The following is a 23171-nucleotide window of genomic DNA, read 5'->3' as shown; positions in this document are numbered from 1 at the left end:
TTTGATCCTGGAGGCAATATGGAGTCACTGGAATTTATTGAGTGTGTGTGTATGTGTGTGTGTGTGTGTGTGTGTGTGTGTGTGTGTGACATGACTGGATCTGTACTTTAGGAAAACCACTTTGGTAGTTGAATGGAGGATGCATTAAATTGGGGAAAGACTTGAGGCAGGCAGACTATTGCAATTGTCCAGGTGTGAGGTGATGAGGGATTATGGTTATGAAATTATGGGTTTATAAATGTTCGAGAGAAGAGAAGGGAATGTTGTAGAGAGATGTTGATCGGACATGGAGAGAAATAGTGGGGAGGAATCAAGGATGACTCTTAGGTTGTAAGCCAGAGGGACTGGGAGGATGCTGCTGCCCTCAACTACTTGTTGGTTAGAATACCTTGCTATGTCTCTTTATAATAACACCATGTGAAGCCCTTCAAAGGACATGCTATTATTATTTTTAAGTTTAGCATCAGCAGAATTGGTGATGAGAATATCTTCTTCATTTTTGCTTCGACAGTTATACATGGGCTGGGCAGATCATTCATATACTCAACAAATGTTTATTAAGTAGATACTGAAGAAGATAAAAAAAAATTAGACCAAGCCCTTGTCTTTCAATGACTTATAGTCTCACAGGGCAATGAGAAGTTTTGTAAAACTGAGCACTAGAGGCATGCATTTTATTATTGTCATGGTTATGAAGATAACTAGTTCAAGTTAGATGATAAATATAGTAAGAAAGTACAATATGGTATAAATACAGATGAGGGAGAAAACACCAGAGCAAAGGTCCCCATATATTTATTATGATTACCACTAAAGACAAAAGATGCTCCCAGTAGAGTGCTAGGTATATTGTCTGTTTCTCCCATCCCTGAGCAGTGATGAGCCTGAGGACCTTCCATAGTGCAGACTGAAACATCCTGGCCCAAGAAAGGCTGTGTCCTAAAGTCTCCCCCCAAAAGAGGAGTCAGATGCCTGTGACAGAAGTCTGGTATTGGTCAAGGAAGTTCCTAGGCAATGTGAGATGCTGAGGTCAGGGGCCAAAGGCAGAAGGTGACATCCAGATCAGAATCAGGGTTGGACACAGGATCAGATGTCTGAAAAGCCAATAAAGAATCAGAAAGTAGGGAAGGGCACTCTGAAGGATTAAAAGATAGCTGACTTTATAAGATTTTAGCACTCAAATTATGGATGTGGGCTCATTTATGTCCCATCAAAGGACAATATTGCCTTCCAGCTTTGTTTAAATTAGTTCAAGTTGAATAACTCTCCTACTTATTCTCTAAGGAAATGGCCATCTTTAAGTTGGGGCAGATGGCATGTTATAGCTACAAAACCCTGAAGAAATATGGATTGTAGCACATGTTCTGGAACTTCTCTCCCAACCCCAACCCACAATGGCAACTCTAGCCCCCAGAAAGTGGTTATTACACCCCTTCTCAGGGTTCTAGATTGGAGGGAGTGGGCCAGTTTGAGTACTGTAGCTCACAAGACACGAGTGTTTTCTCTTTGATTATCAGTTTAATGTCAATTTGTCAGCCAGATTTAATTTGCTTTTAGAAAGGAGTCATTTTTCTAAAGATGAATAGTAAGAACAAGTGGTATAAAATACCCTTGCAAAAATTTCTACTCTCCCTCCAGTACATACATAGTCATAGGGATCAAGCTGAGAGCACTTTTGACAAAGGTCTAGCCAAGCATAGAATACATTAGTTCAATACCTTTGATTGATTCAATAGAAATGTTCTCTCCTGATAAAGGTATCAGGGTAAGAATTCTTAGTTACTTTAAGTGTGGGAGGTATTGACTCAATGACCCCCTCTCCCCACCCTTCAATCATGAATTGTGCTTTAATATTTTTGTTTTCTTGGCTACAATAAATACTTTATTTCCCTGTGCTTTCAGGAACCTGCCTTTCTAACCACTTCCAAAAGTGATCATGTATGAAATCTGGTGACACTCTACAACTCGATCCACTTCATCCCCTGAGTGAGGACCCACTCTATTTCTCAACAAATACTTTGACCACCCTCAAAGAGACTGTGTATACTGACACAGAACCATCCCAGCATTTGAATGTAAAAAGAAACCCATCAAAGTTCAAACTGAATGCTACTTCTGCCATCAACCTCTCTTGTGGAAAGAGAGTGTGTAGGCCTTAAAGGAAATTTCATTTTCATTGTCTTACCAATTCCCAGACTCTATGCTGAGGGCAATAAATCTTATTCCTAAGCACAGGCTCTGCTCTAAGCAGATTTTCCATTAGCTACTTTGTTGAATTTTTTGTTTTTTTAAAAATTAATTTAATTTTTGCCAATGTCTTTTGCTTTTATATCTCAGTGTATCCTTCTCTCTCTCCTTCCCAGAAAACCATCCCTTATAACAAAGAATAAAAAAACGGGGAAATAGTCACCAAATTTAGTCAAAACATCAAAACCTGACTCTATCTATACTGTTCCATACCCCCAGTCTCCCACTTCTGCAAAGAAGTTGGGGGGCAGAGAGGAGAGAAGAGGAAAGCACCTTGTCATATCCTTTTTTGGGAGCCAAGACTGGTCTTTATCACTTCACAACATACAGATTCAGTTATTTGTTGTTATTCTTTTTATTTATATTGTTGTAGTAATTGTATATATTGCTACCCTAGTTCTGTTTAATTTACTCTGAACTAATTTATATGTCTTTTCATGCTTCTGTGTATTCATCATATTATTTTTTTACAGTAAAGTAATATACCATTATGTCAATGTGCCACAGTTTATTGAGCCATTCCATAATCAATGGCCATCTAACTTGTTTCTAGTTTGTTGATAATCACAAAAAGTGCTGCAAGAAATATTTTAGTGTATGTGGTATACTCAGAGGTATATCCCTAGCAATGAGATCACTGGTCCAAAGGGCAAGGACATTTTAATTACTTTATTCCTGTACTTCCAAATTGCTTTCTATAAGAGTTCTATCAAACCATAGTTCCACAAATATTGCATGTGTTCCTGTCTTCCCACAGTCCTTCCAACATTGACTATTCCCACTTTTATCATCTTTACCAAATTGCTTTATGTGAACTGAACCCACAGAATTATTCTGATTTGTATATCTCTTATTAGTAATAGTTTGGAGCCAAGTTTTGTTTTTTTTTTGCTTTTTGGAGGGCAATTGGGGTTAAGTGACTTTCCCAAGGTCACATGGCTAGTTTTTGTTAAGTGTCGGAGGCCAGATTTGAACTAAGGTCCCCCTGACTCCAGGACCAGTACTCTATTCATTGCACCACCTAGCTGCCCTGGGAGCCATTCTTTCAAATGATTGTCAATGGTTTGCAATTTTTTTTGAAAACTGCTTTAATAGAATTTGAAAAACTTATCTCTTGAGAAAGAGTTTTTGGTCTAAATGATTAGAGACACCTTTTGGGATCTATATAACTTGGATATCATATCCTTTACTAGAGATATTTGACACAAAATGTTTTTCTCAAATACTTCACTTATCACCCTACTTGCATTGATTTTGTTCCTGCAAAAGCTTTTCAATTTCATGTCCTCAAGATAATCTGTTTTTACGTTTTGTGATCTTCTCAATCCCTTAGAATATCTTGCTTCTAATAGTACCTAGAATCAGTGTTGGACAAGGGCCTACAGATACTGTTCTCCAGGGAATCTTTTAGGTTTAACAGTTTGTTACACATGATCCTCATCCAATGCTTAACAAATGCCTCTGCCATTTGTGTGATGAAGAAAGAGATATATTTTTCCTGGCCTCTTTTGTCTGATATTTTATACTTGGAAGCAATTTATCCACAGGAAAATATGACACACTGTCCATATAAATGAAAATGAGGGGATGCTTAGAATTTTTAAAAGTATAGTTTGTAAGTTGCTGAGATATAATTTCCCTTATAACCTAAATTTCTCCAAATATTTTAAACATAGGAAAAATATGAATAGCATGCTTTGATAAGATTCTTTATGTGTAATTAGAAAATCTGGTTTCCAATCCTGGCTCTGCCACTTACTATCTATGTGACCTTAGGAAGGATACCTACACTCTTGGTTTCCTGTTCTATAAACTGAAGGGATTGGATTTAATCACTTCTGAGAACCCTCTAAACTCTAGATCTATGATCATGTGAAAGGTGACCTTAAAAGTTTCTTCTTTTTCTGAGTCTGTGATCCTATAATCCTGGTTCTTTGCCCCATTAAATTGATAATACTGCTTTTAACAATGGACTCCATAAAAATCATAACTTTACATGAAACAATATTGTAAAATATTGTTAGGTTCATGAAGATAATAGGGTGAATCCCTAGCTCACTTTAAGGCTGTCCTCCTACTGAAAGATCATCCTGATTTCTTCTCCCATTCCTGTCCCCAATTTGTGTTCAAGACCATATTAGTATGTATTTACTTTGTACAGTTTGTATTTACTTACCTGTGTACACATTGTTTTCCTCCAATCAAACATAAACTTTTTGAGGTCAGGGATTCTTTTGTTTTTTGTTCCTGTATCCCCAGGATCTAGTCCAGACCCATCTCCCACCTCCACACCGTTGCATGGACTGTCCCTTATGAATTCTCTTCTCAACTCTGCTTCTTATAACCCCTAATTACCTTCAAATCTCAGCTCAGATTCTATGAAGCCTTTCCGGATGCTTCCAGCTGTTACTGCTTCAACTCCATTTCCCACAAATTGCCTTGTATTTATTTACTTTTTGTATATGTAATGAAGGGAATTTGGTTCCCCTCATAGCTCAGTTGATGTAATCACAAAAAGTGTCAGATAACAGGGATAACAAGGTATTAATATGCTAACAATGGGCAAAGATATCCTGTTATGAAATGTGAAAAGACTCTTTGAATCAGAAGAGGGAGCCTGGCTATTAACTGGGCAGACAGGCTATACTCAAGGTGTCCTTTAAAAAAGAAGCTAGTCATTTGAACAGTTTGATAGTTTGAAGTGTTAGAGGCAAGGACCAGCTTTATGGAGTGTGACCTCTACATCTCTACTAGAGGGCAACAGGGGTGGGGAGGAGAGAAGGTTTTTCTCTCCTCTCTCCCCATCAGCTGTTGCTCACAATAGAGTTACCTACCAAATAGGAAATACCACAAGCCAGTCCTGAGCTGGGAGAGTGGAGTAGTTTGAGCCAAGGAACAGAAATGCACATTCTTCATACATGCATGTCTATACATACATACAGACAGACAACAGAACAAAAAGGCTGTATTCATTGTAGGAGACAACTTCAGGGAGCAGGACTTTTAGCAGTGAAAAGACAGCTGACTATATACATATAGGAACAGCTCTGGCTCTCTGAGCTGTAGAGAATAGCAGACTCAGGGAGCCCAGCTGGGCAACTTGCCCAGCAGAGACATTGCACCCAGGGATGGGGGTGTAGGACAGATGTGGTGAGAATTCTATGAAAAAAGAAAGGACTTTGGGGACTCTGCAGCACTGGAGGCATGAGTTGTCTTGATCATGCATTTCCTACATCTGTCTCATTACCTTAGCACTCTGTGCCTACTCCTCTCACTGTTCTGTATATCTGTGGGTAAGTGTGAGGTGGTTTTTTTAGGAGGAGGTTGTATAGCTACTGTTCTTACTAATACCTTTCTCAGAGCTAATTGTGTCTAACAATGGGGACTCAAAAGCTATAATTTTAAAAGCAGGGGTGGCTAGGTGGCAGAGTGAATAGAGCACTGGCCCAGAAGCCAGGAGGACCTGAGTTCAAATCCAGCCTCAGACACTTAACACAAAAACTAGCCATGTGACTTTGGGCAAGTGTATCAGCAAGCACCCCAGCGTCCCCAGGGTGGCTGCCAACACAGGTTCTTAGATCTGCTTTGTTAAAGGAAAGCAACTCAAAATGGGTTAACAAGCTTACTTAAATCAGTCAAATATGTATTGTTTACCTAGTTCAGGGGAAAAAGGTCAGCACCCCAACCTTCAGAATAAACCCTCTTTAAAATGGAGGAACTGATGAATTGTAGAAAGGAGCTGACCTGGCAGAGGGATTTTCCAGTGTAAGAAAGCTATGTGCAGTAGATGGATGTTATAGGGTGAGGAGGCCTCAGATTGTGAGGAAAGTTCAAAGTAAACCTGAGTCATGGTGGTAGAGTCCTAGGTACTGGGAAGATGTGAAGATGGATAAGACCTGGTCTCTACCCTCACAGAGCTTACAATCTTATGGGCAGATGTAATGCACATTGCAAATGATTAAATTAAAAAATACTTCTTGATAAGCTCATAGCATGGTTGTAAATGAAGTAGTGGCAAAAATTTGGGGTGGGGAAGGATCATTATTTACTGGGCTGGGAGAAGTGAATCAGTGAAAATATGCAAGAGGAGACATTTGAAACTGAACCTTAACAGGTGGGCAGGATGTCAGCAGGAGGTAGAAAGGTGGGATGTCATTCCTAGTATAGGGAATAACATGAGGAAAGGTGTAGAAGCAAGAGAGCATGGAATGTGGGAGACCTTGAATAACAAGCTGTGGAATCTGGATTTTATTTGATATGTGAGAGAGATTCACTAAAGGGTTTTAAGAAGAGGAATAACATGTTCAGAGTTGTGGACAAGTAAAAGTTATCAAAAAAATCTACACTGATATCAATGTTTAATTAAAAAAAGAAGAGGAAGAATCCAGCCTGATGAAGCTGAGAAAGCACTCATAAGTAGGACACAGTCCTTTTACCTATAGAATGGAAAAAGGAACTGAAATCTCTGCTCAGAATTGTAGATACTGTTAAACACTTGCTAACAAAACCAGCTTTCTCCTATTGCTATTTTCTGACACCTTTCTCTTCTGACTTTCTGTCACCCATATTTCAAAATCCTATTCTTTCAGTTTCACTCCTGCTTTCCTTGAACTACTGTTTCTTTTTAAAAGATTTCTTCTAATCAGATTGCTCTTGCTGGCATGAGCTGTAGTGGTATTCATTTTGGGAGGTTCTGGCCTTATGTTGAATTACCTTGGCAACTAGATTTACAGGCAAAGCACCGGCCTTGAACTTGTCAGAGTCTCTGACAATGTGAACTCAGTCCTTTTTACTCTGTAGCAAATCAAGTTGTCATGCCAACTGCTAACAATTAAACTCATCTCTCTCTCCCTTCTATTGGTTTTAATTCAATAACTTAGAAAATATGTTTCTTCTGTAATCCAATTGGCCTGAATGTATATATACTTGAATGTGTATATGGGTGTGTGTTTTCAACAATCACTAATGGCCTATAAATAGATGACAGAAGAACTGGAAAGGACCTAGAAATAAATTTGGGTCAAAAGTTCAATGAAAAGCAAAGAAAACCTGTGTTGAGTTTACAATGAGAGCTCCAATTTTAGAGTGATAAACAAAAGATATAACTAAGTTCTGGGAACCAATTCCTGCCCTCTAATGTATGTGCCCAGCTACTAATGACATAGCTGTGCAGTAAATTTTATATTCATGTGGACATACACTGCAAATACATATTTAGAACTCTATTTGGTAACTCTCAGCAGAGAACCACCTGCGCATTTTAAAAATCACTCTATCTTTACATAGCACACCAGCATGTAGTTATTTAGCTACCTTCATGCCATGTGTCCTGACTCCAACTTCTTCCCCTGCCTTGAGATCCTGATTGGTGAGAGTTTCTTAAACTTTAGTCTGGCCCAGACCTGAGCACAGTGCTCTCTGCCCACCTTAATGCATGCTGCCACCTGCTCATCCTTCTTCTTCTTCTTCTTTTTGCTTTTTGGAGGGGGGAAGACAGGGCAGTTGGGGCTAAGTGACTTTCCCAAGGTCACGTGGCTAGTAAGTGTTAAGCATCTGAGGCCGAATTTGAACTCAGGTCCTCCTGACTCCAGGACTGGTGTTCTATTCACTGTGCCACCGAGCCGCCCCCATGCTCATCCTTCTTGCCTTCCTGTTTCTCTCCTCCAACTCTGGGTCCAGAAATCAAATAAACATTGCCATTCCTAGAAAAAGGTATTAGTTTTCCTATAGCTTCACTCACCATCCTTATGCCTTTCCTAACCAAAATATTCTCTGGCTATTGCTTCTTTATATGTGTTGTCTTCCTCCCATTAGAATGCAAACTACTTGGTAGAAGGGACATCTCACTTTTGTATTTGGTGTACTGGTGCTTAGTGCCTGGCACATAGTGAGTACTTTTAAAATTAGTATTCATTCATTCAGTACATACTTTTACCCTCTAAATCTCAAAAGTTGTATTTGGGAGAAACTGTCCATTTCAGTTTCTTAACCCTCTCAAATTCTGTCTGTCTCTGTCTGTCTCTGTCTCTCTCTCTCTCTGTCTCTCTTTCTCTGTCTCTCTCTCTCATTTCTTGACATGAAAAAGCAATTTAAAAAAAAATCAAGAATCAGGGATGAACCTGGAGGAGCTAAATTGGGTATAGAAGAACAATCCAATTGATAAGGAAATAATCAAGAAATACATGGTGGAAAGGAAGAAGATTTAGAAAGGTGGTAATTTCCAACTAAAACACAGTTGCCTTGTAACTGAATAGATAAAAAAAAGACAATGTCTTGACTTACACTGTAACATAATGGGACCAACAAGTGATGTATCCTAGGTGTAAACCAGAAGGAAAATGAGGATTGAAGAAACCAAAAGTAAGGAGAGATGGAAATTAACAGGGAAAGAATCATACAGCGTAGGAATACTGCCTACAAAAGCAGTCTCTCTCTCTGAAGAGTTCTTTGTATACTCTCCAAGGAGGTGCTGCTTGTAACCGTATATACAGAGACAAGAGCAGATCATTAAAATCCATTTAGAGAACATGATCTTACTCATGAAGTAATTCAACAGATAATCCAAAACCATATGTTAAATCAAACAATTAATCAAATATTTATTGAGCATCTACCATCCTAAGGAGCTATGCCCGGTGGCAGGGGATGGAGTGGGAAGGGAGATGAGATGTATAAACTCTGGTCCCTGCCTTTAACAGAACTCACAGTTTAATAAAAAGGACAATATATAGAAAAAATGATTGGGAAAAACTAATACAAGGTAATATATAAATGCTAAATTGACAATTTAGATGGTAAGTGTTAGAGGATTTCAGATGAAAGAGAGATCCACTGAGTAAAAATATCCTTACAGCCAGGCAAAATAGCTTTGATCTATGGGCTTAGAAGTTTAGAGATATCATTTAGAGCCTAGAATAGGACTTTGTAGCGTGAGTGCCTAGATGCCTCTCAGTCAATGTAGCCAGCTGACTAAATTAAAAAGTTCATAAAATGAGTAAGCAAGGAAGAAGTTAAAAAGGGGGGGAGGGGGAGCAGCTAGGCACAATGAATAAAGCACCAGTCCTGGAGTCAGGATGACCTGAGTTCAAATCTGACCTCAGACACTTGACACACTTACTAGTCGTGTGACCTTGGGACAGTCACTTAACCCCAATTGCCTTGCCTCCCCCTCAAAAAATTGAAAGTCTACTTTGTAGGGGAAATGAGAGTCTGTGATCAGATTGGAGCAGTAATTAGGGCAGGATGATTTGAGCTTTGTCCCAAGGTGCTAAAATTTAAAATTTAAAATTTAAAAGGTACTTGCAGTCCTTCAGTCTAGAAGCAATTGAGTTTAGCATCTGACTGGCAAAAATAAATCATTAAAGTAGGAAGCTACCAGATAAACATGCTCTTTTTTCCGATTCTTTCTATCCCCTTCTGCTCCTCCCCAGCAGTAGGATCTCAACTGAATTTCTCTCCACCTGGCCCACTTGGCTCTGTTCTCCCTAGGCAATAGTCCACCTGGTAGCAGCCCTGAGGTCTCCCAATATCTCTGCCCACAGACCTCCCCCACCCCCAACATTTGTTTTCTACTGTTTGCACTGGGCAGAAATGGCATTTGTTCTGGCTCTGGATTAGATGTGTATGAGGAAGCTGCCTATAAACTTGATGCTACTTGGGAATTTAGCAGTTTAGAGAAATTGCTATGAGCAAGTTTGTATGAATGGAGGACTGACTGACTTAATATCCTTGATAGGGCAATCATGCCTTACATGCCAGTGTATCCTCCTTAGAAAAGGTATCAAATGTGGCTTGCAACACTCCTGAGTATGATCTGAACCAGATTAAAATGTAACTGGGAAATATTTAACAAAATAAATAAAAGTACAATAAAACAAGTAACCTGACATTTTAAAACTCAGGCACCCCGTGGCCCACAGGGATCCTTTGTGTATGGTTTAGTGTCCCCCATTTCTACTTGACTTTGACACCTCTACTCTCCAAAATCTATCACAATGCCTTGCACATAGCAATGTATCCAATAAATATTTTGTTTTATTTGTTGAAAGGATGATATAAGAGCTTTGGAGGCTCTACATAGTGTCACCCAGAGCATCAGACCCAGAACCACTTTATAAATCTGCTATTTTTTGCTATTGTTAGACAGAAAAGAAACAATTGTCATACCTAAAAAGCATTTATTCTATATCTCTTACTTTCAAGTACTCCCATGCTAGGCATTGTACAAAGAACTGTATAGATATGGTCCCTGCTATCTTGAGTCTTATAACACAAATCCATATAGACATTCAGGTAGCAAAATGAAACCATTAATAATACCTGAAAGGGCAGACAATGTTAGAGAAAACTCCTAGCAACACACACACACACACATATATATATAAAGAGTGGGAAAAAAAGAGCATATTTATCTGGTAGCTTCCTATTTTAATGATTTATTTTTGCCAGTCAGATGCTATATATATATATAGACCAACATATATAGACCAATTCACTGTACAACATAAATAAACCAAGAGAGAATCTGGTAGAAAGACAGGACCATTGATTACCATGGGGAAGAAAGGGATTTGTATAATTAAAGATAGGGTCTCCATGGTTCATGGATGGATGAGGAGAATTTGGGAGCCAAAACTGGAAATGAAATGAGCCAGACCTAAAAATTATATAAATAGGAAGATTAGGAAGGAAAACCTAGAATAATTGGGATATTATGAAGGTAAAGAAATGATAGGACGTCACAGGTATACAGCATAGGTGGTGTGATTTGAGCACTCCAAGATGCGTCCTAACCTGTTCCCTAATGTCTTAGATTTCTTAAATTAAATTGAGTTAAATTCCTTAAATTAATGCCTTAAAAGAGACAAAGCCTTTACTACTAAGGTTAGAAATCAAGTTTAAGATGTAAATACAAGAGAGAGACAAACATGCACACATAAAATATTGACTTGAACTTGCTTTAGATAAGGTATAAATGACTGATAATAAAGACATTACTACCATAGGTTGTGATAGAAGAGAAACAAATGAACAAATGGATGCTTGGGGTTTGGAGGGGGCACTGGAAGGTAGAGATGGTGGTAGAGGGAAGAATGCAGACAGGGATATGGAAAGACCCAAAGACAAACTTAAAAGATTTCAAAATTTTGTGAAAGGCTCCTTCTCCATGAAACATTGATGAATGGTATGTGAAAAGGGATGAAACTTCAGAGAAAGTTCCACTATATGGAAGATACAATGCTAGATGCTGGAGTTAAAAAAAAAATCCAAAAGACCCCATCCTCAAAGGAGATATACAAAATAATACATGTTGACCACATAAGATGTACAAAGTGCTATATGAAGTATGTGTGTGTGGGTTTAGAATGAAAAGTGCTTCAGGGCAGCTAGGTGGCACACTGAATAGAGAACCAGCCCTGGAGTCAGGAGGACCTGAGTTCAAAACTAGCCTCAGACACTTAGCACTTACTAGCTGTGTGACCTTGGGCAAGTCATTGAATCCAATTGCCCTAACTTCCCTCCTCCAAAAAAGCAAAAAAAAAAAAAATAAATAAACAATCAAGACCAGCAATTGTATAAATTGCATATGTTCCTTGATTCTACCACCTTGCTTCAACTCACCTCTGCCCCTCCAATTGAAAGATAAAAGAAATGCTCATCCTATAAGGGGTTATTCTCTGCCAGTGAGTTGTAGAAGCGCAGATTTCATATGGTCTTATAAGAACTGGTTCTATATTCAAAGGTAAAGTGATAAATTTAAGAAGATACATAGCAAAATATACAAATTGAGCCAATGCCAATATTCTTTTTTAAAAGTGTTTTTAAAAATGTATTCATTTACTTTTAGTTTACAACATTCAGTTCCACAATCCCTTAAGTTTCAAATTTTTTCTCCCTCCCTCTCCTTCCCCCTCTCCACCCCCACCCCAGGCAGCATGCAATCAAATATAGGATCTACAAATACCTTCACTTTAAACATTATTCAGGTTGTAAAGAAGAATTATAACCAATGGAGTGAACAATGAGAAAGAGGAAACGAAACAAAATAACAAAAAAAGGAGAGAGCAAGTAGTTTGCTTCAGTCTGCATTCAGACTCTGTAGTTCTTTCTCTGAATGTGGATATCTCTTTCCATCATGAGTCTTCTGGAGTTGTCTTATAGCCTTGCATTGCTGAGAGGAGCCCAGTCGATCAAAGTTAGTCATCACAGATATATGTCTGTAATTGTGTACAAATTTCTCCTGCTTCTACTCTTCTCACTCAACATCAGTTTATACAAGTTTCTTCAGGTTATTATGAAGTCTGTCTGCTCCTCATTTCTTATAGCATTAAGAGTATTCCATTACATTCACATACCACAACTTGTTTAGCCATTCTCCAATTGATGGGCATCCCCTTGATTTCCAATTCTTTGCCACCACAAAAAGAGCTGGTATAAATATTTTTTGTACATATGGGTCCTTTTCCCACTTATATGATCTCTTTGGGATACAACCCTAGAAGTAGTATTGCTGGGTTAAAGGGTATGCACTTATTAATAGCCCTTTGGGCATAGTTCCAGATTGCTTTCCAGAATGGTTTGATCAGTTCACAACTCTACCAACAATGCCAATATTCTTATAAGTTATGAACAGTTTGGCCTGTCCTCATAAGTGAGGTCTTTAAAAAGGAGACCATGTGTGTGGTAAAATCTAAGCATTTTAAACCTTTCTCATTTGAATTCTGATGACTGATATACAAATTTATTATATATTTTATGTTGATTATTACCTACTCTCATCCCTTCATTAAATAGAACTTCTACTCTACTAGGACTTCTGATTTGTTAACTAAACTTGAATTCCTTCATAGAAAGTAGTTTTAATAAAAAAAACTTATAATTTAAACTCTTTAATAATTCAGGCTGACTTTCCCATTAGTCTGTATTAGTGAGTTACACACACACATACACACACACACACACTACTTATAGAAAAAACTTGAGCATAGGAGGATCGAGGATTAAATATTCTCTCTGTCAATTACTGCCTCTCTGGGTCTCAATTTCCTTATTTGTAAGATAAGAGGATTTGACTATATGATTTCTAAGATTTCTTCTAGCTCTAAACCCATGATCTTGTGATACTGTGACCTCTCTGCCCCTTATTTTTGGTTCATTTCTAAAATGAAGGGTTTGAACCAGCTGATTTCTAAGACATTACCAACTCTCAATTCTGTGATCCTATTAGAACTCAGTTACCTTGCTGATGAGCTGGTAAGTTGCTATTCTTTGAGGATGGGGAGGACAGTGACTGATTGATATTGCTGTTACTCTGAGGACCAGCTGGCCAAGTGCTTGGGGCTATGTCACAGTTCTGTGACTGTTCCTCTCTCCTTGTCACTTGGTCTTTCCACCATCATGTGCTCACTTCAGTATACTAGGCTCAGTGCCTCCCATTCATCCAGTACTTCCGGAATTGACTTTGGCCATAAATTATACATTCTAATAGCACAAGAGATTCTATCTTGGAAGTGTCCTTGTATGGTCTTGTTGAGTGGAGGCTCATTTACATCCCTGAGTATATTTAGTAATCTTCACAGGGCCAGTCAGCCTCAGAGTTGTTATAGATCATTGTCTATGTGATTCTATTTGAGACCAAAAAAGGTCCCTATCATTTAAAATGCATTTATTAAAGATCTCTTATGTGTTTTTTTTTCCCCAGGCATTTTGCCAGTGCTGGGTATACAAAGACAAAAGTGAAACAGATGACCTCTAAGCTTTAAATATATGATACTTAATAAATTCCTTTGTAACTCCAATAGATTAAATCAATCAGCAATCAACAAGCATTTATTAAGGACATATTTTGTCCCAGGCACTGTGAAAAATGATATGAAGAGAAAACATAATAGTCCCTGCCCTCAAGGAGCTTATATTCTCTATGAAGAAATAGCATGTACACAGAGAAATAAATATAAAATATCTACAAAATGATTTGGGGGAGCCATTAGCAGGGCTAAGGGGAAAATCAGTAAAGGTCTCTTGTAGGAGGTTGTGCTTGAGTTGAATTTTGAAGGAAGCTAGGGATTCTTCTAGAAGGTAGGGTAAGGAGGGAATGAATTCCAAGCATGCAAGGCAATATATGAAAAGGTGTGGAGATAAAAGATGTAATGTTGTCCATGGGGTACAGCAAATAGGCCATTTTGACTGTAATACAGACCTTGTACTGGAGAGTAATGTGTAATAAATCTTGAAAGATAGCCTGGAATATCACTTTGGAGCGTGGTTTGGAAAGGGGAGAGACCAGGCAGGGAGATCAATTAGGAGGCTTTTGTAAGGCCATGTAAGGAAATGGGACACTGATTTTATAAAGTCCAAAGGAGTGTGTTTGTGTGAGGGTTAGGGAATGTTAGAGCATTACAAGACACAATATGAAGTAAAAATGGTAGACTGTAAGAGTTTAAGTCACTTGATCAAGGTTGTGCCACTGGGCTACATGACACTGAACATATTGGGTGGATTTGGGGGTGGAGGGACACACTTCCCAGAAGGAGTAAAAGTTTGACTTGGAGACATAGGAATGTGAGGAAACAAAATTCACCAGGATCACATTGTCACCCAAGGCTGGCCCTGGACATCAATATTCCTCAGGAAGAAAGTGAAGTCATGTCTTTTAATGAGTCCTTGAGAATGTATTTGTACTCTATCTTAAAGCATACTTATACTCCTGAGCAGGATTGACAGTTTTTAATATTCAAGTGTCCAAAAGTCAAGACAATTTGCCCCAGCTGCAGGTACTAAATAGCAAAAATGGGAATATTCCAGGGCATCTTGCCCTAATTTCCATAAGGATCCTTGCATTGGAGTGGTGCTGTGATATTCTCCCAAGGGCCTGTTTGACATCCATTAGAGCATCATCCTGAAGATAAGGAAGAAGTAACATTTCAACTCTTGTGTAAAGAACTCCTCACACTGCCCAAAGATGATAAATATGTCTTAATACCACTCCAACCTTCCCACAACAATAGCTGGAGATCTACAAACAAGGAGAGTCAAAAGTCAAAGAATGGAAACAGATTTGTCAAAACTCCCTCTAGGACCAGAAGTCCAACAGATGTGTCTCCAATGGAGAATAATCACTGATTCAAACAGGAACTGGGGAAAAGTTGCAGTTTTGCCTTTCCTCTACATAACTCAAGTTCTACTAGCACAGAAACAGCTCCAATAGAACATAATTGATTTAAACTAGAAGGAAAACACATTCAGAGTCCTACCTATTGTCTCAGTTGCCAGTCAACAACAAGCTACGTTTCTATGTTCATTTAGTAGATTAAAAAAAAAAAAAGATGGCCACTGGTGTTTGTAAAACATTTATAAACTAAGGGTATGAGTGTTAAATAATGATAATAAATGACATTTAAGTAGCACTTCAATGTTTGTGAAACCCTGGACTGACATGATCTCATTTTAATTTCACAACAACTCTGTGAGGCATATACAAAAGGTATCATTACTCCATTTTACAGATGAGAAAACTGAGTAAGTGACTTGATCAAGGTTGCACAACTAAGGTTGCTGGAGGAGAGATTTGAATTGGGAGCTTGCTGGCTCCAAGCTCAGCCTTCTTTCTATTCACTATGCACACTGCCTCTAGAAAAACATTTTACCATCATTCGCATAGTGCTTTAAGTTTTGCAAAGTGACTTACATACAATTTTTTTTTTCTATTTAAGCTTTACAATAATCTTGTAAGGCAGCTTCTGAAGCAATTTTTATGTACCCACCTCCATTTTATTGTTAAGGAAACCCAGATCAAGAGATGTTATGTAACTTGTCTGAGGTCATTCAGTTAGTAACTATAAGAGGTGGGATGTAAAAACTTGATCTGGTCTTTTATCCATTCTACCTTCCATTATGGGGTCCTTGGTTGTGCCAGTGCTACTACCAAAAAGGAAAGAAAAGAAAACAATAGAAAGAAATTGAATTTTTTTCCTAATCTTCAACCATGGAGAATTCAGTTGAATTATTTGTTATATAAATACTGCTTATCTAGTCATACAAGACTTGGAGTCATTTGCTGGTCAAGAGAAGACTGTGTATTACTTTCAAAGAGGAAATAGTTATTCCAATTTAAACAAGCATTCTAAACAGTTAGATTTTTTTTCCTGGTGTACTCATCACAGAATGATTATAATTCAAATTTATCAGGAGTGAAAAATACACACAAGGAATCAGGAAATGGGTTAGAGAAAGAGAAAATGCAGCAGGGGCCTGTTTGTCAGCAACATCAGACCTCTAACTTTTTGGAGGAGGCATTTCCTCTCTCACACTGGCTTGAGTCAAGACCCTATTGAACTCCAAATAGGCAACCAGCCAATCCAGCAATAAATGGTACACTGAAGCATCTCTTAGATCTAGGCCATAAATTCTGACTCTCAGAGTGAATTTCCTCAGGCTAGGTCTATATAACCCAATTATCTAGATAATTTAGATTGTAAAATGTGCTTTGATCTGTATAATCCATGAATTGACAGGAAAGTGAACATTTATATATAAGTTATTCAGGTCTTCATCTGCTCCATCAGGACATATATCTTAGAAAAACACTGCAAATGGATGATGAGCTGTCCCCAGAATCTAATTGGGTTAGGGGAGCATGCTGATTGGAAAACTGGGCTGTGCTTTTAATGACCCTAGGATTTTCCCTGGATCAAAGATTCATCTTTTTAACAACAATATTTTTTCTGGTGATACTGTCTGTTTGCAGTGCAGCCTCAGAAATATTCAAGTGGAAGGTCACTCCAAGGGCAAAGCGTAGGTACATAGTGAGTATCAGCAGGCTGCAATATATTATCAACAAAGAACTGGCATCATAAAGAGTAACATCAACCTAAGTATGTCCAGAAGAAAAACGAGTTGTTCCACTCACATAAGGAGAGCAAGAGCTTCTGAATGGATTGCCCATGTCCTTCATAGGCATAGTTTAGTATGTGGGACTTCTCTGAAAGATTTTTTTTGAGGGGGGGAAGGGAATGGTAAAGTTGCACAGAATAGGCAAGCATGAATGCATTGTAATATATATACAGTGTTTGAGGGAACACCCACATCGACAAGATCATATATTCATCTTAAGTATATAAACTGACCAAATAATGATCTGAGTTCTACTTGGTGGAATGTAGACCTGGCCTAAGGGAATAAGCTTTTGGCTAAATTCTCTCTCTCCCTAGACAAAAAGGGAGGTAGATGTTTGACATTGGGTGTCTTATGATAAAAAAAAATAAATTCATCACTATTGAACTTAAAAGTAGAAACTTTATGGAAAGTTCTACTTGATGAGGAATTACAATTCCTACATTACTCTATGAAGACAGTTAGACTGTGAATCAGTTGTAGAAAAGTTATTTCAAAAATATGAATTAGAACTCTCATGTCAAAGACGAGTCTCAGACCCTGGGATTTTGATTCTTGAGCACTGCTGACTTTGGTCTGAATGTTTATCCATTCATTTTTCAGATCTCTAGTCGTTTGTTTATTTTGGCCAACCCCTTGCAGCCAGAGACTTCCTACACCCTGCCATCTGGCACCCTCTCTGGTTTCATTCCCACAGGCTAGTCATGAGGAGAAATCTCAAAGGAAGTTGAGATAGTCCAAGGCCCAGTGCTAGCCTCCTGAGTTCTTGTGTCCAGGTGTCCATGCAGCAAAGAACAGTCTATAAGTGGACTCCCTTTTGGAGATTACTTTTCAGATTCATTACAAACACAGCATGAACTCTGACCATCGTGATGAGCTTAAATTTTCAGAAATGCAAATCATCTGACTGGTGCTTTCTTCTTTTCCAGCTTACTACCAGACATCATCTCCTGTCTTCCATCAGACTTACAGACCTTTCTCAGGAAATTCAGGGTTGGCACAGTTTTATCCATTTTTGGGTACAGTTTACTCAGTTTTCTAGAAGATTCTTTTAAAAATAGTTAAAGGAGGTTAAAATGAATTACTTTGCAATCTAAGCCCCAAACCACCCTACCCATTGTTCTTTGAATTTCCCTTGTGAATTATAGTGCCTCTGTGTTTATATGTACCTATGATTCCCTCCTCCTACCTCTCAGATTATTTGAACCTTACCTATTTAGCTTTTAATCCCCACCTCAAGCTTTACCTCCTTCTTGAAACTTTCCCTTACTATCCCAATCCTCAGTGATCTTTCTCTCCTTTGAGCTACAAAGAATATTTATTTATTTATTATTTTCTTTTGCCTTAAACTGTTGATTATTATGGGTTCATACATTTAGAGATGGAAGGGACCTCAAAGATCACTCAGTCATTTTAGAAATGAGGAGACTGAGGCTCCAAGAGAAGCAATTTGTCCAAAGTTAAATAGTTAATAAACAACCAGACTGAGATTTAAACCTGGGTATGCTGATTTCAAATGTAATGCTCTTCCTACTGTGTCTTTTAATATCTATGTGACTTTGTCTCTAAGTTTAGATTCTAAGCTCCTTGAGAAAAGAGTCTGTATGCTTTTCATTATCTGCCCTCCTCCATTCTGATCAGTGCCATACATATTACAGATACTCCACACACACACTATACATTGCTAATTGAACCTCCAGATTTTCTTCTTGAACTGTTGGATTTCTCCCTCCCTCCTAATATGGTAGCCTGGGGGCTTTGAATGAACACCTAGTGAGCATAGTCTTACAGGTAGGATAATAGATAATAGATAGGTAGGACCTGTGAGCCTGAAAAATGCCTCACCAAGCCTTCAACACTTGGCCTAGGCATTCTTATAGCTAGTGGCGTCACAAGAATTACGCATCTCATAGCAGGGAGCACCAGGACCATGAAATGCTGCCACCTGTAATAATATAGTTGCAGCTCTTCAAGTGGATGGGGGAGGTATAGCTAGCACCATACTCTCCCACTCTGAAACATGGCAGACTGCCATCAAATTAAGTAACAAGAATTGCCCATGGCTGCCAACATTCTGTAATACCTGCCTTACATTCCTGTACTCTGCTTCTCTGCTCTTGTATTTACTGTTCTTTCAATGGGGACAGACTTAGTCTAAGTCCACCTTGGGGCCTATTTGATGCCTTTAATCTTGTGCTCTGTATATCCTGTTGCTCTGGATCTAGGCACTGATTTACCCTAAACTGGTATTTCTTAACCCTAAATACATTATGTGCACACAAAAGAAATTCTTCACTATTACCATTCTGCCTTCCAGTGTCTCAGCATAGTAGCTCGTTACCCCAAGGATCATAAGTTTTAGAGCTGGAAAAGACTTTCTAGAGGCAATGTAGTCCAATCCTCTCACATTATAGCAAATCATATAGCTAGTAAATAACAAAGCCAAGTTTTGAACCTAAGTCCTTTGATTCCAAATCTAGCATACCATACCTACTCTTGGGACTGGGAATTGGAGAAAAGGAAAAAGCTGAAGAAAAACAACAAAATTCCAAACACTGTCAGTTTTCAATCTGTGGCTCTCTGTGTTGCTATGAAGGACATCCAGTGTTCCCTCCTGGCAAACCTTGTCTCCAGTTCCATTCCTGGCTCAGGTTGGGTGGGACAAGGTCAAAGGTAAAGTGTTTGTACTGGAGAGTATAAAGTGAAGAGGCTGGACAAGATGAGCTGTAAGGTCCTTTTCAGTCTTAAACCTCTAAGTTTATCACCCTATAAGACAGAGTGTCCCAGAAGTCTTAGTTCAGTTTTAGGAACTTAAAAACTGACACCCAGTACGGTGATTCAGGTTCCTTCTTGTCCATATCCATCTTTCAAAGGAAGTTTGGTATGGTAGAAAATGTATTGGGCTTGGTATTAGGAGATTTGTCCACTCAGATAACTAACTACTCATTGGATAATCATTGGAAAGTCCTAGCGTTTCAGAGTTTTAGTTTTCTCATCTATAAAATGGCTGCAATAATAACTGAACTACCTACCTCCCACAGTTGTTTAAGGACTGTGCTTTGCAAACCTAAAAGCACTACCTACATGTGAGTTACTGTTTAGTCTACAGACTGATACTAATTGGGATAATTAAATTTTAATACAAATGTATTGAAAAGGCCACTGGATGGGAAGAGCCAGGTTGAATCCTTCCTAGATGTTGAATCCTTCCCAGTCATTTAATCTCTCTGTGACTCATTTGTATTATCTATAGAATGGTGGTAATAATAACTGTTGAGTCTCCTTCATAAGGAAAAGTGCTATATCAATGATTAAGAAATATGTACTTGTGAATTATACTGACAATGATGGTCGTCTTCTAGTGGCTGTTTGTGGTTGTGGTAGATAGCATCAGTCACACCTGGCATTGTCTTGATTTCAAGTGCTTCTGTGAAATAAATTGGGCAAATATAAACTTCCCAAGGGCATGAACTGTTTCTTTTCTTTTTTTCTTAGTATTTTTGGCACCTAGGATTGTATTTTTCACATAAAAGTACCTTTTAACTTGAATTACTAAAAGCAGTAGCAGGATAGGTATCATCTAAGATACACAGATGGCAGGCATGAGGACACTGGGATGATAGTAAAAGAAATATGTTTTTCAAAGCTAAAGACATTAAACTATGATAACTCAACTAGACACGTCTATACTGCCAAATGCAAGGTAAATTCCATTTACCTTTCTGGGATCTACTTAGGGAAGGGAGGGAAGATGATGAGCATAGAATATGCAGAAGTGGTAGCTTATTTACAGCCAGCTTCTTCTCTAGCCCTCAAGTCTCTAAGGGAAAAAACAAACAAACAGTTGTGATGTGCTGGGAAAAGAGGTAAACCTGAGGCTAAGTGAAGAGGACTCCTATCTTCAATGGTATTTCATCAACTTCCTCAGGACCCAACCTACAGTCCCAAGAAGGGGAGGTCAGGGATCCATTGAATCAGGAAGCTATAAAATTTGGATTCCATAATTTTGAGGTGAGAAGGAGTGGCTTTTACCCACAGGGCTCATTTCTAGTGGAAAATATCTAAAGTATCTTCTTCCTGAGGCAAAAATGACAATTTTTCATTCTTGGAGACTGTGAGTTTTCTGGCTGGAAGACGAGACCTGAATTCTCAAAGGGAGCTCTGCCTGTTTCGAATATCAGCTTTGTAGTTCTATTATTTACTGCCGTGGACAAATGTAACTGTGATCTTGGGTAAGTCATTCAGACTCTTAGAGTCTCAGTTTCCTTCCTTGTAAAATGAAGCTGTGGGACTAGATCAGCTCTAAGGCCCTCTACAACTTTAAATCTTTGATCCTATGACACCTTTCACACCTCAGCCCTATTGACTCTGCAGTTTTTGAGCTAGGCTAAATGTTTTGTCTGCCTTTCAACCTACTTTCAGGAAGGCAAGTTCTCTCAGACCTTTCTCATGACCTCACTACCTGAAGATCACCAGGCAAAGCCTTAGGTTGCCTTTTAGTACTTGCCTTACCTGTCTAAAAGGACTGGACTAAAAAAAAAAAACAGAGGGCCAGAGTTAGAAATATTCATTCCCGATGACCTCAGACTTTCATTACAAACAGGCCAGGTAAAATGAGCCACCTCCCAGCAGGTGGCTCCTCTACCAAAGAAGAGAAAAGTAGCAACAGGGGTAAGGAAAAATTCATCTAATTAAAAGTGATTTCCAGGTGCAGGGGACAAAACCCAGGCAGGTTACAGGACTGGCAGGCTAAACATTGACTTATACAATTGCCTAGAATGAAACTGAACAGAGAGCAAGGCCCCTAATCATGAGGAACAAACTGCTTAGGTTTAAGGGCTAAGAAAACAATCTCTCGAATGTATCAGAAAATGTTTTTTCTAGCAGCTTTTAGTTAGAACCCATGATTGCCTCCTGCAGAAGTCTGTGACCTCATCCGTCCCCCCCTGCCCTCCCAAACTGTAAATATAGGGTGTTCCCTGTCATAACTTAACATATGGTTTACAGCAAGGAACCTGGAGTGACCCTGGAAATTAATATCAGCTCATGTTTCAGACCCCATACTCAGGTGAGCGCAGAGGAATGGTCTTTGTTCCATAGGAAAACAGAGTCCAGAATGGTGTTGTATGACCTTGATGTTTTAAATGAGGCAAGACATTTTTTTCAGAAATGTCCACACAGCCTCTGGACTGGTGGAATCAATTAATGCCTGAAGAAACACCTGCAAGAAAAAGTTATTTTCATCAGGATTTTTAAAAAAATCTATATGTAAACCCTCGGTTCCTCTAGTTCAGCCAAATCCAAAACATTTTTTTAAAAAAGGATGCAGTGTTGGGTGGATATTACTACAGAAGAAAAATAACCTCTGATTTGGTGCTAGTAAGGACCTTAGAGGCCATCTAGTTGTAGAATCAGCCATTCCAATGCCCTCATTTTACAAGTGAGGAAATTGAGGCCCAGAGAAATTAAGCGACTTATACAAGCTCAATAAACATACTAAATACAGAGTCAGGATTCAAACGTTGTTCCTTTGACTCCAAATATAGGACTTTTTCCACATGCCACTGTGTAGAAAAGCAAAAATGTCATCTCCTGCCCCCTACAAACAAAAAAAGCAAAATGTTTAGATGATGCATATGTTAGAAAGTTGGGCCTTAGCACATCTGCATATCTAACAGAAATTATACAACAAAAGATGTCTTTCTCCTTATCTGTAATTAAATGATAGTATTTAACACTTAAATTGCCTCCACCCATCCATCCATCTATTACCCTCATTTTGCAGATGAGGAAACAGACCTAGGAAGGTTAGATGACTTATCTTAGGCTATACAGATAATAAGTGGCAAAGCCAGGATTCCAACCTAGACCTTCCTACTTGAGACCCAATATTCTTTCCAATGCTTCATTTTTTAGCAAAGGAAAAAGAGCTCGGAATAACACCATCTTATGGTAATAGCTTCAGCTGCTTTGACTGTTTTTTTCCCCTCTTAGAAACTCGATTCTGCAAAAGCCTGACTTTGCATCCCCAA

The sequence above is a fragment of the Petaurus breviceps genome, unplaced genomic scaffold, assembly GCF_028583685.1.
Source record: "Petaurus breviceps papuanus isolate PSGF00001 unplaced genomic scaffold, PetGlider_PUasm1.0 37, whole genome shotgun sequence".
Classification (NCBI taxonomy): Eukaryota; Metazoa; Chordata; class Mammalia; order Diprotodontia; family Petauridae; genus Petaurus; species Petaurus breviceps.
This window is presented reverse-complemented; position numbering follows the sequence as displayed.